At 31.3% G+C, this 15,384-nt stretch overlaps 1 long non-coding RNA gene and 1 pseudogene across 1 annotated transcript; both read right to left on the bottom strand.

Moving 5' to 3' along the window:
• Positions 3,816-5,668, bottom strand: LOC18609170 (annotated as a pseudogene).
• On the bottom strand, positions 6,406-8,086 carry LOC108660872. Its single transcript, XR_001926569.1, has 3 exons — positions 8,045-8,086; positions 7,312-7,385; positions 6,406-6,492 (listed from the first exon to the last, which is right to left on the bottom strand). It is a non-coding gene; the product is annotated as an uncharacterized LOC108660872 (long non-coding RNA).

Here is a 15,384-nt window from a genome sequence, read left to right on the forward strand (position 1 = left end):
CCCCAAAAATTGAAAAATTGCCCATAGACATATTTTTCACCCCTTATACTCATACCATTCTCCAATTTGTCGAATTTGATCTAAATTCTCTCAAAATCTTAAATTTTGTCCGTGGGTGGCAACATTACGATTTTGCCCCTACACTCCAAAAATCACCAGAATTAAACTTTTTCACTTCCTATCATTAAATTATACTCCAAATAGTTAATCTTGGTCAAAAATTTCACTCCATGATCAAATTTTTATCTTAGGTGGCAAAATGATGATTTTGCCCTTGAATATCAAAATTTCTAATTTTATCCCAAATGAACCCTCGAACTCTGAACAATCATTTTTAGTCATTCTTGGACTATAAAATATTAAATTTCATCTTGCAATTCCTATTTGAACTAGTTCGAGGTTAAATCAATTTAAGTATACCGTTAGGTACAATATCAGGTTTCGTCTATTCTTAGGTGCTTTTCTAGCGTAATAACATGCTACTCAATGCATGTATGTCATGACATGTATTTATAGGGTCGAGTTTTACAAGGGTCAAAGATGAAGATAAAGGAAGACCATGTGCTGGAAAAATATCCTGGTGGTGGAAAATTACAATTTTGCCCTTGAGGTGGCAAAATTACCATTTTACCCTTTTACTCCAAATTATACCGAAATTAAAATTTTTCACTTCTAAACCTCAAATCATACTCCAATAAGTCAAATTATACTCCAATCAGTCAAATGGGGTCAAAAAAATCTTTTCTAAAATTCTCATTTTGTCCTTAGGTGGTAAATGACCATTTTGCCCCTAGTTAGTGAAAATTCCAATTTGACTCCAAATTGATCTTCAAACTCCAAATTACCATTTTAAGTCATCCATGAACTGTGAAAATCTTAATCTCACCTTAAAATTCCTATTTGATCTAGTTCGAGGATTAAATAAGCTTTGTTGTACTTCTAGGTACAATACTGACTTTTGTAAAATTTTCGGGACTCTCCTAGCATGCAATCATGCTATCATCACATGTATGTCATGAATAGTATTTTATAAGGTCGGGCTTTACACCTTTCCTCCCTCAAAACTCGGCAGCCAAAGCTTCAAAGATTAGTAGCCAAAACCGCACCTTCAGCCTTCAAAATCAGTAGCCAAAATCCCACCTTCAGCCGTCAAAATCAACTCATTCTGCTCTCCCTTTCTTTCTCACCACTCGACTTTCTCTTCTTTTCTTTTTACTCTTTTTGTTCTCCTTTTTCTCTCTTATTTTCAACGCCTTTTTCTTGTTTCTTTTTCTTCTTTTCCATTAACCGACTTCTCTCTTTCTTCTTCTTTACTCTATTTATTTACCTTTTTTTCTCCATTTGTCTTCCAATTTGGCCGCCCCCCCCCCTCCCCCCATCTTTCTTTCTTTCTTTCTTCACCTTGTTCCACATGGCCGACCCCCCTTCCATCATATAAGATAAAGAGTTTTTTGACTCTGTTTATTGACCACATGGGCGGCTACCCATGTTGGTCTTTCTTTATTATTTTTTTTATACATACTTGTATTATTATTTTACTATTTGTTTATTTTATTTCTTCCATTTAATTCCACTACATAATCCTTCAACCTTTATATTTTAAATTCGATTCTTTTGATACGTCTAAAAATTTCAATTTTCATCTATCTTCCTTCCTCTATACGTGTACCACCAAAATATCAAAATTGCACTTCAACGCGATATTACAATAATATTTAAATATTTACTTATCCGCGTTGGCTCAACTTAGCAAAACATGCATATTTCACTTTCGTCGTTCATCTCCAAAAATTTATTTGTATTTCTTCTCCCCCACTTGGATCAACCATATGATCCTTCTTCATGACTTATTTTGATTTCGACATCCGGTTAAATATTAATATTTTAATAATATTTTATTAATAAAATATTATTTTATTCTAAAAATTTCCTCTTGTCTCCTTGGTACCTAAAATACCTTATTATGCCTCAATTGACTTCCGAATCACCTTTTATCTCACATTCTCTTTTGATATAAATATTATTATTTTATTATTATTTTCTTACATGTCGAATATTTTATCTTAAACTATTTTATTCATCTTTCATCACTTTTAAACATCATAATTGGCCTCAATTCACATCCGATAAGCTTTATTTGTCACCATATCAAAGTATGGGGTATTAAAATATAAGAACACTACACTAGAGCTTCTTAATGTAAAAGTTAGAGATGAAGTCCAAAGAGACATCAGTTTCAAAAAAACAAAAACAAATAAAATTAGAGTCATTTTACAAAAGCCTCATAATTAAGTTAAGTATATATATAATTTTGATGTATAAAGAGATTATTAATTTTTATATCAAGTGGGGCCTATGTGTTTTTTCTAAAATATATTATCTTATAAATTTACGAATTATTAATTTACCACGTTGGTTCCAAGTCGGGATTGACAAAATATATTATTTAATTGAGGTTATTAATTTATCGAGTATTAATTTATTGATGTTTTACTATATGTCTCATTAGACCTCATCTCTAACTTATCTTATTGCATTAAGAAGCTCTAGTGTAGTGTTCTCATGTTGTAAGAGAAAATTATGCAATGTGATTGCTGTTTTGAGTGCATCTTGATCGTATTTGATATTGTTGTTTGGCTCACTTGTAAGTCAAACTTTTCTGACACTTACTGTTATAATTGCTTTTGGATACAATTTAGATTTTATATATTGTACTCACATAATGTTTTATGCATTTCATCTGGCATTGTTGATTTATTTACATCTCAAGAAGTCATTGTATATAGTTTTACCATTTATGATATTGTATGTTTTTTCTTAACTTAATGTTCATGAAGTATATTAATTAAGTATATATCAAATGTAATTTTAATTTGTTGTAAAAATGGATATATTCATAACTTCTATTTAATAAGACTAATTACATTCATAAACTTGTTTTGGTTAAACAAATACATAAATAATGATAATTCGTAATTCAGCAATTAGGTAATATTTGTTTAATTATAATACACAATACATCTATTAAGTTCAATGTTTTGAAAAAAAAATAAAGAATACCTTGATAAATTAATTTTTTATAAATTAATGTATAAATTAATAAATTATTAATTTATCGATTAAATAATATCTCGATTAATTAATAAATTTTCATAGTTCCAAGGATATTAATGTATAGAGGTTTTACTATAGTATCAACTTTAAAAACATAATCCTTTATATCTCTGACTAGATTAAGAAGTGTTTACGGATTGATGCATATCGAGTTCGCTTTATTTTGCAAAATAATAAAGAAAAAAATGTGTCCAACATAATACATATTGATTGAATTAGGTAGAGTGATTTATAAAGTAATATTCATTGTATGTATAGGAGGAACATGCCAGCCAATTAATCCAAAGATGAAAGCAACATATAATACGACATTTGATAAAAATAGGACTTAACTTGAGATAATGCAAACACTGAATAAGGCAAATTACAAATTAACCCAAATTTAGATGGAAATTTTAGAAAACTAAATCAATCAGACCTTAAGTTCATGTATTGGAAATAGGTGGGATTTGGATTCCATCACTCGTAATTCAACTCAAAAGATTTATGAAGAAAAAAAATTTACAAATTACAGATTAACCCAAACTTTTTGCAAGTAACCCTTTATTATCATTTCATATATCAAAGATAATACAACTCAGACTCTTTAATTATAATAAAATACAGGTGATCACTCTTATTTATTTAATCAAAGAAATATCAAAATCACACCATCAAAAAAGGAAGACACGAAAACCAACAAGTAGGAGTTAAAAAGCAACCTACTTGTAGGCATCAAGATTTGCCAAGGGGTAAGCTTCACCGACCTTGTACATTCCCAAGGCTCTTTCTTTGCTCTTCCTTGATCTCAATGTCACCAATGGTATAATGCTTGCTAGTGCTCTTACAAACTGATCCTCCATTTGGTCCTGCAATAAACTTTATCTCGTAATTGATCTTTTCAAATGTGTTCATCAAAACATCACTTTCAATCACACTATAACTGTATGAGAAATTCTCTTTGCCTATTCCTTCAACCTTGTGCTTCACATACTTGAATTGGCTACCTGCATTTGTAGCCAAGCAAATCAATAAAGCATTTATTACTTTGAATAACTTACTTTGAAGTGGCAAGAAATGAAAGCTAAAGTAACTATGATGCAAACTAACCTTCACCCAAAGTAATCTTCTTGATGCTTCTAGGCCCACCGTCTCCTTTAAGGAGCTTAGAGCTTTTGATTGCCTATGGCACAACCTTGGGGATAAGGTTGTCAACATCAAGAACAAAGGCCTTGAACATCTTGGCTGGACAAATTGTGGTAGCAACCTCCATTTCATTTGTGACAACACCCTGTTAGAAAACAGAATAAGAAAAAAGGAGAAAGGGGGCTTGAGATGTTCTGTAACACACTTTCTTTTAAGAGTTGTTGCCTACTATGGGGATTTGTAGACAATAACTCTCCAAGATACGGCAACCCTATTGCAAAATGTTTTGAATGAATGAAGTCTAGTTGAATATACATTTTTTTCATAAACACTGAAAGATTATGCCTAATTTGTTTCAACAAACATTTCTATAAAGTTTTAAGAGATGTGTATGTTGAAAATACTAAATAATTAATCAACTTATTTCAACAAATGTGTTTGAAAATACTTCTCTTTATTTAATAGTCATGTGTTAATCTAAATAGACATTTAAATAGTCACTCTAATTTGAATAATCACATCTGAATAAGACTTCTTTTTATTACAAACTAACTAACAATCCCCCACTAGTTTGTAATATTAATAATACTATGCATAGTAGTGAGTATCTTGAAGATTGGAACTTTTTATTAATGTAGAAATTTTAAATTTAAGATGAACTTATTGGTATTACAGGGATTGAACCACAACTCCTAATGTCATAACCGAAAATATTACACACATAGCATTATTTAATTGCTTTAAGATTCTGCCAACTGCTTTATCACTTATATGGCCTTGTGCTAATCCTAGTTCAATGAATATTTACAAGAGTAAACCTTTTTAACTTTTTTTTGAAGCGACACCACTCCAATATTTATATATGTGGAATTTATTATTATGCCCTTATTACTACAAGCATTTGACATTTTCGTTAAGAGCTTTTTGCTCATCCTCTCCTCGTAATAGTTGCACTGAATATTTTAGAATGAGGCTATTTAATATAAAAAATTCAGTGTATAATGACAACATATAGTAACTTGTTATTACCCATTGAACTTTTATTATTAGTTTTGCTAACTCAAAGTTGGGTTTCCTTTACTAGTGCTTTTGAGTCAAGGGCTTAAACCCCATTCCACTAGAAGTGGACTTTACAGCCTCTCTTGGTAAAGCTTTGGTATGTGGATCAACCAAATTCTTACAAGATTTAACAGCAACTATTGTTACAACGCCATTTGAGATTAGTTCTTTTATGTAGGTATGTCGCAAACTTATGTGTCTAGACTTTTCATTATATCTTATTATGGGCTACACACATTGTAGCCTTACTGTCACAATATATGGGAATGGCTAGCATTGGTTATGGCCACAACTTTATATCTAATAATAAATTTCTTAGCCATTCTACTTCTTTTCTAGTAACTGCTAACGCTAAAACTTCTGATTTCATTGTGGAATGCATAATACAAGTCTGCTCCTTAAATGCCCAACTAATGGCACCACCTCTTAAAATAAAAATCCATCCTGATGTGGATTTATTGTCATCAATACTAGTTATCCAACTAGCATCAGAAAATCTTTCTAAAGTATTAAGAAAACCACTGTAACAAATTTTCAAAATTTGATTTTTTTAAATATGTAAGTACTCTGGTAATAGCCTTCCAATGATCTTTGTTAGATTTACTTGTAAACCTTGAAAGTTTGCAAATAGTAAAGGTTATATCCAGTCTAGTACAATGCGCAACATACATAATGCTGCCTATGACACTTGCATATTATAATTGTGCCATAACTCTTTCACAATTCTTAGTTAATTTTATACTAGAATCATAAGGAGTATTAAACTCTTTGTCACGACCCGGAACTTCCATCGAGCCCGTGACAACCGCCGCGAAGCCTCGATAGACATTCTTCCCTCGAATGCCTTTCGAGACCTCGCAAGGCTTTTATACCAGTTTTTCCATTCCTCTCTCTTTCTTCTTTTTTTTTGAATAATAAAATAAAATTAAAATATTAATTAAAATAATCTATTTTAATGTAAAACAATATATATATATATATATTTGAAACATCAAAAAATTAATTTTCTGCACATAAAAACAAAAAAAAATTATACATACTGTAATATAAAAAACTGGAGTATGCAATTTAAATTACAATGACACGTGGGCCCCCAAATAATTGAGAAGATTTAAGTCTATAACCTTGCTTTCTAGGATGCAACTCTGAAATTTACTTCTCGATGCAATTGACAGTCTACTACCTATTCTGAGCCTGAAAAATGTATAGGAAGAAAGGATAAGATTATAAAATCCCAGTGAGTAGACAGACATCATCAAAATAATCTAAAGCCGAGTAATATGAGACAATTAAAATAATTCATCCCAACTCATATAAATAATTGGATTTCATCCAATTACTCAACATGGCTTATGCACTTTTCAAAAACTTGGCCTTTGCCAAAAATCCATTCTCAGGGATACCCCGTGAAGGCATCTTACCGAGACCGCCAAGGTTATTTATTATCACACACACAAACACATTTCACCTCTGACAATACAGCCGTTCCTCGGTGTTGGCTGAGTCCCAGTTTCACGTGGTGGCCAGTGTGAAGTGTACTCAAATCCTACCTCAGGAATTATCCTACACGCCTCTCCAATCGAGGTAAGCTCAATAATTGGGAACCGTGCCCCTCTAATTAGGTGGCCCACGGAACCCCTGTCACTACAGTGCCCACTCTATAATCCACCAACCAATAAAATCACAATAGTATGACATGGCTCACTTAACACATTCAAGGCAAATCAAAGCAGTTCACATATTCTTTAAATCATAAAAATAACCAGTCATACCCACATTTATCATAAGCCATTTAATGTAAAATCATGGATAAACAACACAATCATAGTATAGGTCTCCAATTACTCTATTTTTGAAATCATTATTAAATTTTCAAAAATTTTATAAAATTATTTTATAAAATCTCATTTTCCCATAAAACACAATAATTTTCCAATTAAACCATTTTTCCATAAAATCACACAATTAAATAAATCTACTCTAGATAATTAAGACGATAGTAAGTTTACTCACTGTACTAGGAGTAGATATACTCCTATTCTCGGTCCTCGGGTGTAGTCTTTTACCCGTATCAGATAGCTCACCACCTATCCACAATACATGACACAAAAAATTCAATAATTTGTGTCAAATCAATATATATTATTTCAGGCTCTTATCCATGCGTATGCACTAGATAGGGTGTGAAATGTTTGGACAATCGCTTAATCACAGTGTCCGACCTAACTCGCCTATACACGGTGTAAATTTCTAAAATCTCCAATTCAACTCCAATTCCATCCATTTCAATTTCAATTATCCAATTATATCCACAATACCTCAATGACTATGAATGTGGTCCAATTTATCAGTTCGGATCACAAATTACGCTTTTACCCCTAGTGGGTAAAAATTTCAATTTTTTTGCACCAAAAATTCCCATTTAATTTCCAACCTCATAATTCATCATTTTTCCATCTAATTCTCTTAAAATAAAGTCAACCTCATCCTCACACACCATTGGCTAGATTCGGCCTAGAGAAATTCATGGAGAAAATGAATATTTTTCTTGTTGTTTTACTCATAAACATGCTAAACTAACACTAAACACTAACATAGTTCAAAATCAAATTAATCTAACAACTTTCTCTCTCTAAACCCATATGATCAGATTTGAATCCATCATCAAAACACATAATTTAACCATGGAAAATAAGGAGAAATGCATGGAAATGATAAATCTTAAGCTAAGCTTGAAAAATCATACCTTTAAACACTTGATTCCTTGAAAAATCACACTTTTTCTTTGAATTTTCTCACTCTAGGGTTTGTTCTTATTTCTCTCTCTCTCCTGCTGGTTTTGGCTGACCCTCCCAATGAAGAATTCTGGAATTTTCAAGCCTTTTAATAGGCTTAATAAAATATTATTATTTTATTTACCTTTTAAATATTTATTATTTTATTATTTTCTAGCCATCTTTTTTGACTTTCTTTTTCTACCACTCAATCCTCTTCACTTATCCATGTCTTCCATGAAATTTCTAGACTTTTTCAAAGTTTTGGTGGAGCAAATTTTTTAAAAATTACACTTTTGCCCCCGTAAAGTGAAAAATTACATTTTTGTCCCAAAAACTGAAAGATTGCCCATAGACATATTTTTCATCCCTTATACTCATACCATTCTCCAATTTGTCAAATGTGATCTAAATTCTCTCAAAATCTCAAATTTTATCCACAGATAGAAAAATTACGATTTTGCCCCTAGATAGTGAAAATTTTGGTTTGACTTCGAATTGATCTTCGAGCTCCGAATTACCATTTTGAGTCATCCTTGAATTGTGAAACTCTTAATTTCACCTTAAAATTCCTATTTGAACTAGTTCGAGGCTTAATTGACTCAATGGTACCATTAGGGGCAATATCGTCTTTTAACGATTTCTCGAACTTCCTAAATATACAAACATTCTATCGAGCATGTGAATGACATTATAATTATTTTACAAAGCAGGGTTTGACACTCTTTGATTTCCAAATGACTATATTTGTGAAAAATTTTCTCTATATAATGCGATTGATTTAATGAAATTATTTTTTGATCTCTTTTGACTTTAATTCTCAAGATTGTATCAACTTCATGGAGATCTTTCATTTTGAAAATTGAAGTCAAATATTTCTTGGTTTCAACAATTCCAAGCATATTTGCATCAAAAATCAACAATTCATCTACATAAAGACATATGATTACACCATAGTCTTTTGTAAATTTAGAGTAAACGCAATTATCTACATTATTATGTACAAATCCATTTGAAAGTATAGTACTATCAAACTTTTCAAGCCATTGCTTTGGAGCTTGTTTCAGTCCATAAAGAGATTTGATCAGTTTACAAACTTTTCTTTCATTTCTAGGAAGTATAAAACCTTTAGGTAGCTCCATATATATTTCTTCTTTAAGATATCCATTTAAAAAGGCAGTTTTAACATATATTTGATGTACATGTAATTTATGAATAGACGCCAAAGCCAAAATCGTTCTAATGGATGTTATTCTTACTACCAAAGCATAAGTATCAAAATAATCAATGCCTTTTTTTACGCGAAACCTTTGGCAACTAGTCTAGCCTTAAAGGTTTGCATCGAACCATTTGTGTTATATTTCCTTCTAATTATCCATGGGTTTTAATCCAAGAGGAAGATCAACCAAAACCTATGCTTTGTTTGATAAGATTGAATCCATTTCATCATTTATTGTTCTTTCCAAAAAGCTACATCCTTTGAAGACATAACTTCTTTGAATGTTTTTGGATCATCTTTAATGTTTAACAAAATAGGTATCTTTTTATACACTTTGGTTCTACTTCTTTCCACAAGGAATGCTAATGCTTGTGGGTCAACGAAATTTGGATCTAAGTGCTTTTCTTGTTATGGCTTTTTGACTTCTTCTCAGCTCAATTTGAGTATCATCTCTTTTTTTTCTTTTTACTGAATGTATCATAAAAAGTCATATCACTTTGGTCACAACTTGGAATTAAAACATTTTGTTCACAATCAAATTTATTATTAGAGTTATACAAAATTTTATTTTCAACAAATTCAACATGAATAAACTCTACAATAACATTTAATTGTAAATCTAAAATTCTATATACTTTAGAATGTTCGGCATAACCAACAAAAATGCCTTTCATCGCTCTGGATCTACGCTTTGTTCTTTGTGGTTCAAAGAACTTTATAAAAGGCCAAATATCCCTGCACTTTAAGATATTCCAAGTTTGATTTTCTTCTATTCCAAAGTTCATAAGGTGAAACCTTAACACTCTTGGAAGGAACTTTATTCAATATATGACATATTGTTAATAAGACTTCACCTCATAAATCGTACAATAGATGTGCATTCAATAACATAGCATTAGTCATGTCTACCAAAGTTCTATTTTTCCTTTCAGCCAATCCATTTTGTTGTGGCGAATAAAGAGCACTTCTTTGATGTATCAAACCATTTTCTTCATAAAAATTAACAAATGCTGAGGAAAATATTCTCCTCCTCCATCACTTCTTAGAATTTTGATTTTCCTACATTCTTGATTTTCCACAACAGATTTATATTCTTTAAATTTCAGAAAACCTTCATCCTTTGTTTTAATTAAATAGATATAAGTGAACCTATAACAATCATCTATGAAAGTTATAAAATATCTCTTTCCTTCTCTAGTTAATTTTCTATTTAATTCACATATATCAAAATGCACAATATCTAATCATTGTGAGTTTCTTTTTACACTACGAAAAGGTTTTTTTGTCATTTTTGCTTGTATGCATAACTCATATTTTTCTAAGTGCTCATGTTTGCATGCAATATAACCATTTTTAGACATAAATCTCATGGAACCGAAATTTAAATGTCATCTAGCATGCCATAATAAAGAAGTAGACTTAACAATATAAATGGAAATCATAATTATTTCATCAATACTGAAGTTGTACATACCATTACAAAAGTATCCTTTTCCTACAAATAGGCCACCCTTGGATACTATTACATTATCAGATTCTATTATAATTTCAAAAACCATTCTTTGCAAGCAAACTGGCAGAAAATAAATTCTTTTGAATTTTAGGAACATGGAATACATTGAGTAATGTCAACTTCTGTCCAAAAGTGAAATTCAACTCGACAATCCCTTTTCCTTCAACTATGGCTGTAACATAATTTTCCATCAAAATATTTTCTGGTTTATTAACTTTCATGTAAGTCTTGAACAAGTTTCTGTCATTGCACAAAAGAATTGTGACACTAGTATCCAACCACCACTATTTACTTTTATTGGAATCAACAGCCATATTCAACTCTATTGCCATTCCAGTATTCATTGTAGAAACTATGGCAACCAATTCATTGATAGCCTTTTCTACTATGTTTGCTTTTTTAGAATTTTTAGAATCAAAATTCTTTCCTACCTTCCTTGATCTGCACTCACTAATTATATAGCCTTTCTTTTCACAATGGAAACAATTTATATTGTTCTTAACTTTTTTCTTAAAGGTTTGTCTTAAAACTTTCAATGCCGATGACTTGGATTACATAGAATTCTTTTCAAAATTATTGGAATTTTGACTCACAATGTCACAACCCGGTACTCTTTTCGAACCCGTGACAACCGTCGCGATGTCTTGATAGACAAACCTTACTTGGAATGTCAACCAAAACCTCGCAAGGCTCTAGCATCAGTTTTCCTCCTCCCCTATGAACAACAGTTACTAAATATTATGTTTTGAAGGAATATAGACGATTTTCAAATCAAAGACAATCAAAAAGTAATTTCTACCGCACAGGGGTATTTTGGTCATTGTTATCCAAAAATTTTGAAACTTGCTAAAAATACAGTATATGAATGAAAAATATACATTTCATATCTAAAAATAAATTTAGGTATCTAAATCATCCATTTAAAGTGAATTTTTATCTAATAGAACAAAATAAAAATATTGGATAAAATATTCCATTTTCATATAAAACAATATTTATAAAATCCTACATAAACAATTACTGTAGCGTAATAACAAAATAAATTCATATACATAATAGCACACAGCGTCAGGGTATACAAAAATATTTTACAATGACATGTGAGCTCCAAAATAACAAAAATAAACAAGACTATGGACCTGCGATTCCTAAAGGTGCAAATCCAAAGGCAAACCCTCGACAAAATCGACTGTGCAAAGCCTGACCTTATAAAATGCTTGTCATGACATACATGGGATGATAGCATGATTGCATGCTAGGAGAGTCCCGAAAAATTTACAAAAGTAGGTATTGTACCTAGAGGTACAACAAAGTTGATTTAAGCCTCGAACTAGATCAAATAAGAATTTTAAGGTGAGATTAAGAGTTTCACAGTCCATGGATGACTCAAAATGGTAATTCGGAGTTTGAGAATCAATTTGGAGTCAAACCGGAATTTTCACTATCTAGGGGCAAAATGGTCATTTGCCACCTAGGGACAAAATGAGAATTTTTAGAAAAGATTTTTTTTGCCCCATTTGACTTATTGGAGTATGATTTGAGGTTGAGAAGTGAAAAAAAATTATGATCCTGGTATTTTTCAAAGCATAGGGGTAAAATGGTAATTTTGTCATTTCAGGGTCAAAATTGTAATTTTACACACCCGACACTTGTAGAGCACATGGACTTTACCCAATTTTATCATGGATAATTGAAGGGATTTATATAGTGGAGAGAGAAAGCTTAATAGTTAAGAAATAAAAATGGGCCAATGAAATGGTGACACATGGCATGTTAATATCCATTTATTTTTTTTAGCTTTCAAATCAGCAAAAATCAGCTTATTTTCTTCATTATGATCGACCAAAGCATGAAGTGAAGAAAAACAAAGAAAGAACAAAACCTATGTGGGAAAATTGAAGAAAAAGTGTGGGATTTCAAGGGATTAAGCTAATAAAGGTAAAATTTTGTGATTTTATCTTGTGATTTACATTACCCATGCTTTCTTTTTCATTTTCTATGCTTAGAACTCAAGTTTACATGGTGAATTCATGGCTGACCAAATGGGTATGGAGAGAGAATGAAGTTGGATTGATTTGATTCTAAGTTATGTTAGTGTTTTTAGTTAGTTTAGCATATTTAGAAACAAAACAACAAGAAAAAAATTCATTTTCTCCCATTACCCAGAAGAGGCCGAATTTTCTAAGGAGAATATTTGAGGCTGAAATTGATGATATTTCATGATATTTTGGTGTTATTTAATGATTGGTGAGGCTAGAAATTTAATGGGAAATTTTGGCATGAAAATCTGAATTTTTACCTAATTTATAGACATGTGCGATTTATGATTCGGATTGATAAATTGAATCACATTCAGAGTCATTGAGGTATTTTAAGCATAATTAGAGTGTAGAAAGTGAAAAAAATCGATTTGGAGTTAAATTGGAGATTTTAGCCAATTACACCGAGAATAGTGTGAATTAGATCGAATACCGTATTTAAACGGCTATTCGGACATTTTTGCATTCCATATCATGCATTAGTAGTCTAAATTAGTTTAATTTCGATTTAGTACCAATGTAGTAAGTTTCTCGATTTTGTACTATGTCTAGGTGGTGAATCCTCCGATAAAGGGAAGAAAATTATACCCGAGGATCGGTAGTCAGAGTACTTTAGAAATTCGACTCCCGAAATAGTGAGTAACCTTACCATCATTTTAATTATCTAAAGTATGTTTTTAATCAGTTTTGGTGAAATTTTATGAAAATGAGTTTAAATGGTAAATTTTTGTGTTTTACAAACAGAATGTGTTTACATGAAAAGATTTTAATAAATTGTCTTGAAATTGAATAACGATTTTGAAAATAGAGTAATTGGAGACCACCGGTATCTTGCAAATTTATGATTGGAAATTGATGGCTTACATTATATTGTTATTGTGTTGGCATGACTGGCTAGGCTGTGTTTTATGAATTGTATGAATTGTTTTATTTTACCCTTGCAAGCTAGGTAGTAAAATATTAGCTCTGTCATACTGTCAAAATTTTATTGTATGGTGGGTTTAACTTGCTGCAGTAGGCGAATTCTGTGGACTAGCCTATTAGAAGGGTACGAAATTCGAATATATATATATATGTACCTCGATCGGAGAGGCGCGTAGGGTATCTCCTGAGGTATGGACAAAGTTCACGTCACGCTAAACCACCTCGTGATGATGAACTCCGCTAACGCCAAGGAATGACTGTATTTTTCAAACTAAAAATATGTTTACGTGTATACAAACTTTTTAACAGCCTTGACGGACTCGGTTAGATGCCTCTGCCAAGGTATCCCCGAGATTGATTGAAATACCCCATACTTTGATATGGTGATAAATAAAGTTGATCGAATGCAAATTGAGGTCAATTAAAATGTTTAAAAGTGATAAAAGACGAAAGGAGTAGTTTAGGATAAAATATTTCGCAAGTGAGAAAATAATAATAAAAAAATAATAATTTTCTCGGAGGAGAATTTGTGAGATAAAAGGCGATTTGGAAGTCAAGTGAGGCATAATAAGGTATTTTGGATACCAAGGAGACAAGATAAAATTTTTAAAATAAAATAATATTTTATTAATGAAATAATATTAAAATATTAATATTTAGCCTGATGTCGAAATCAGTCATGAAGAAGGATCATATGGTTGATCCAAGTGGGGGAGAAGATGACAAGCCTGACTCTATAAAAATATTTGTCATGACATACATGTGATGGATAGCATGTTTGCATGCTAAGAGAGTCTTGAAAAATTTACAAAAGTCAGTATTGTACCTAGACGTACAACAAAGTTGATTTAAGCCTCGAACTAGATCAAATAGAGAATTCATGATGAAATTAAGAATTTTAAAATCCCAGAATGGTTTAATATGGTGATTCGGAGTTCGAGGATCAATTTGGAGTCAAACCGGAATTTTTGCTATCCAAGGGCAAAATGGTCATTTGCCACTTGGGGATAAAATGGGAATTTTAGAAAAGATTCTTTTGCCCCATTTGACTTATTGGAGTATAATTTGACTTATTGGAGTAAAATTTGAGATTTAGAAGTGAAAAATTTTAATTCCGGTATAATTTGGAGTATAGGGGTAAAATGATCATTTTACCGCCCCAGGGGCAAAATTGTAATTTTCCACCACCAGGACATTTTTCTAGCACATGGTCTTCCATTATCCTCATTTTGACCATTGACTGATTGTGTGGAGGAGATAAAAAGGATTAAAATTTTAAAATTTTTAAAATGGACCAATAAGAAAATGCCATGTGTCATACCTTTATTATTTTATTGTTTCTTTATAAAAAGGCATAAAATCAGCCCATTTTCTTCATATGGCCGGCCAAGCAAGGAAGAGAGAGAAAGAGAGGAAGAACAAAGGGAAAAACAAGAAAACCTAGGTGAAAAATTCAAAGAAAAAGTGAAGAAATCAAGGAAACAAGCTAGGTAAGTTAGAATTTCTTTAGTTCTCCTTGATACCTAGCTTACCCATGCTTTTGTTCTTGATTTTCATGGTTGAATATTGAGTTATTATGATGAATTCAATTCTGAAAAATGGGTTAGGAGAGAGAAA

Source organism: Theobroma cacao, chromosome 2, assembly GCF_000208745.1.
Source record: "Theobroma cacao cultivar B97-61/B2 chromosome 2, Criollo_cocoa_genome_V2, whole genome shotgun sequence".
NCBI lineage: Eukaryota > Viridiplantae > Streptophyta > Magnoliopsida > Malvales > Malvaceae > Theobroma > Theobroma cacao.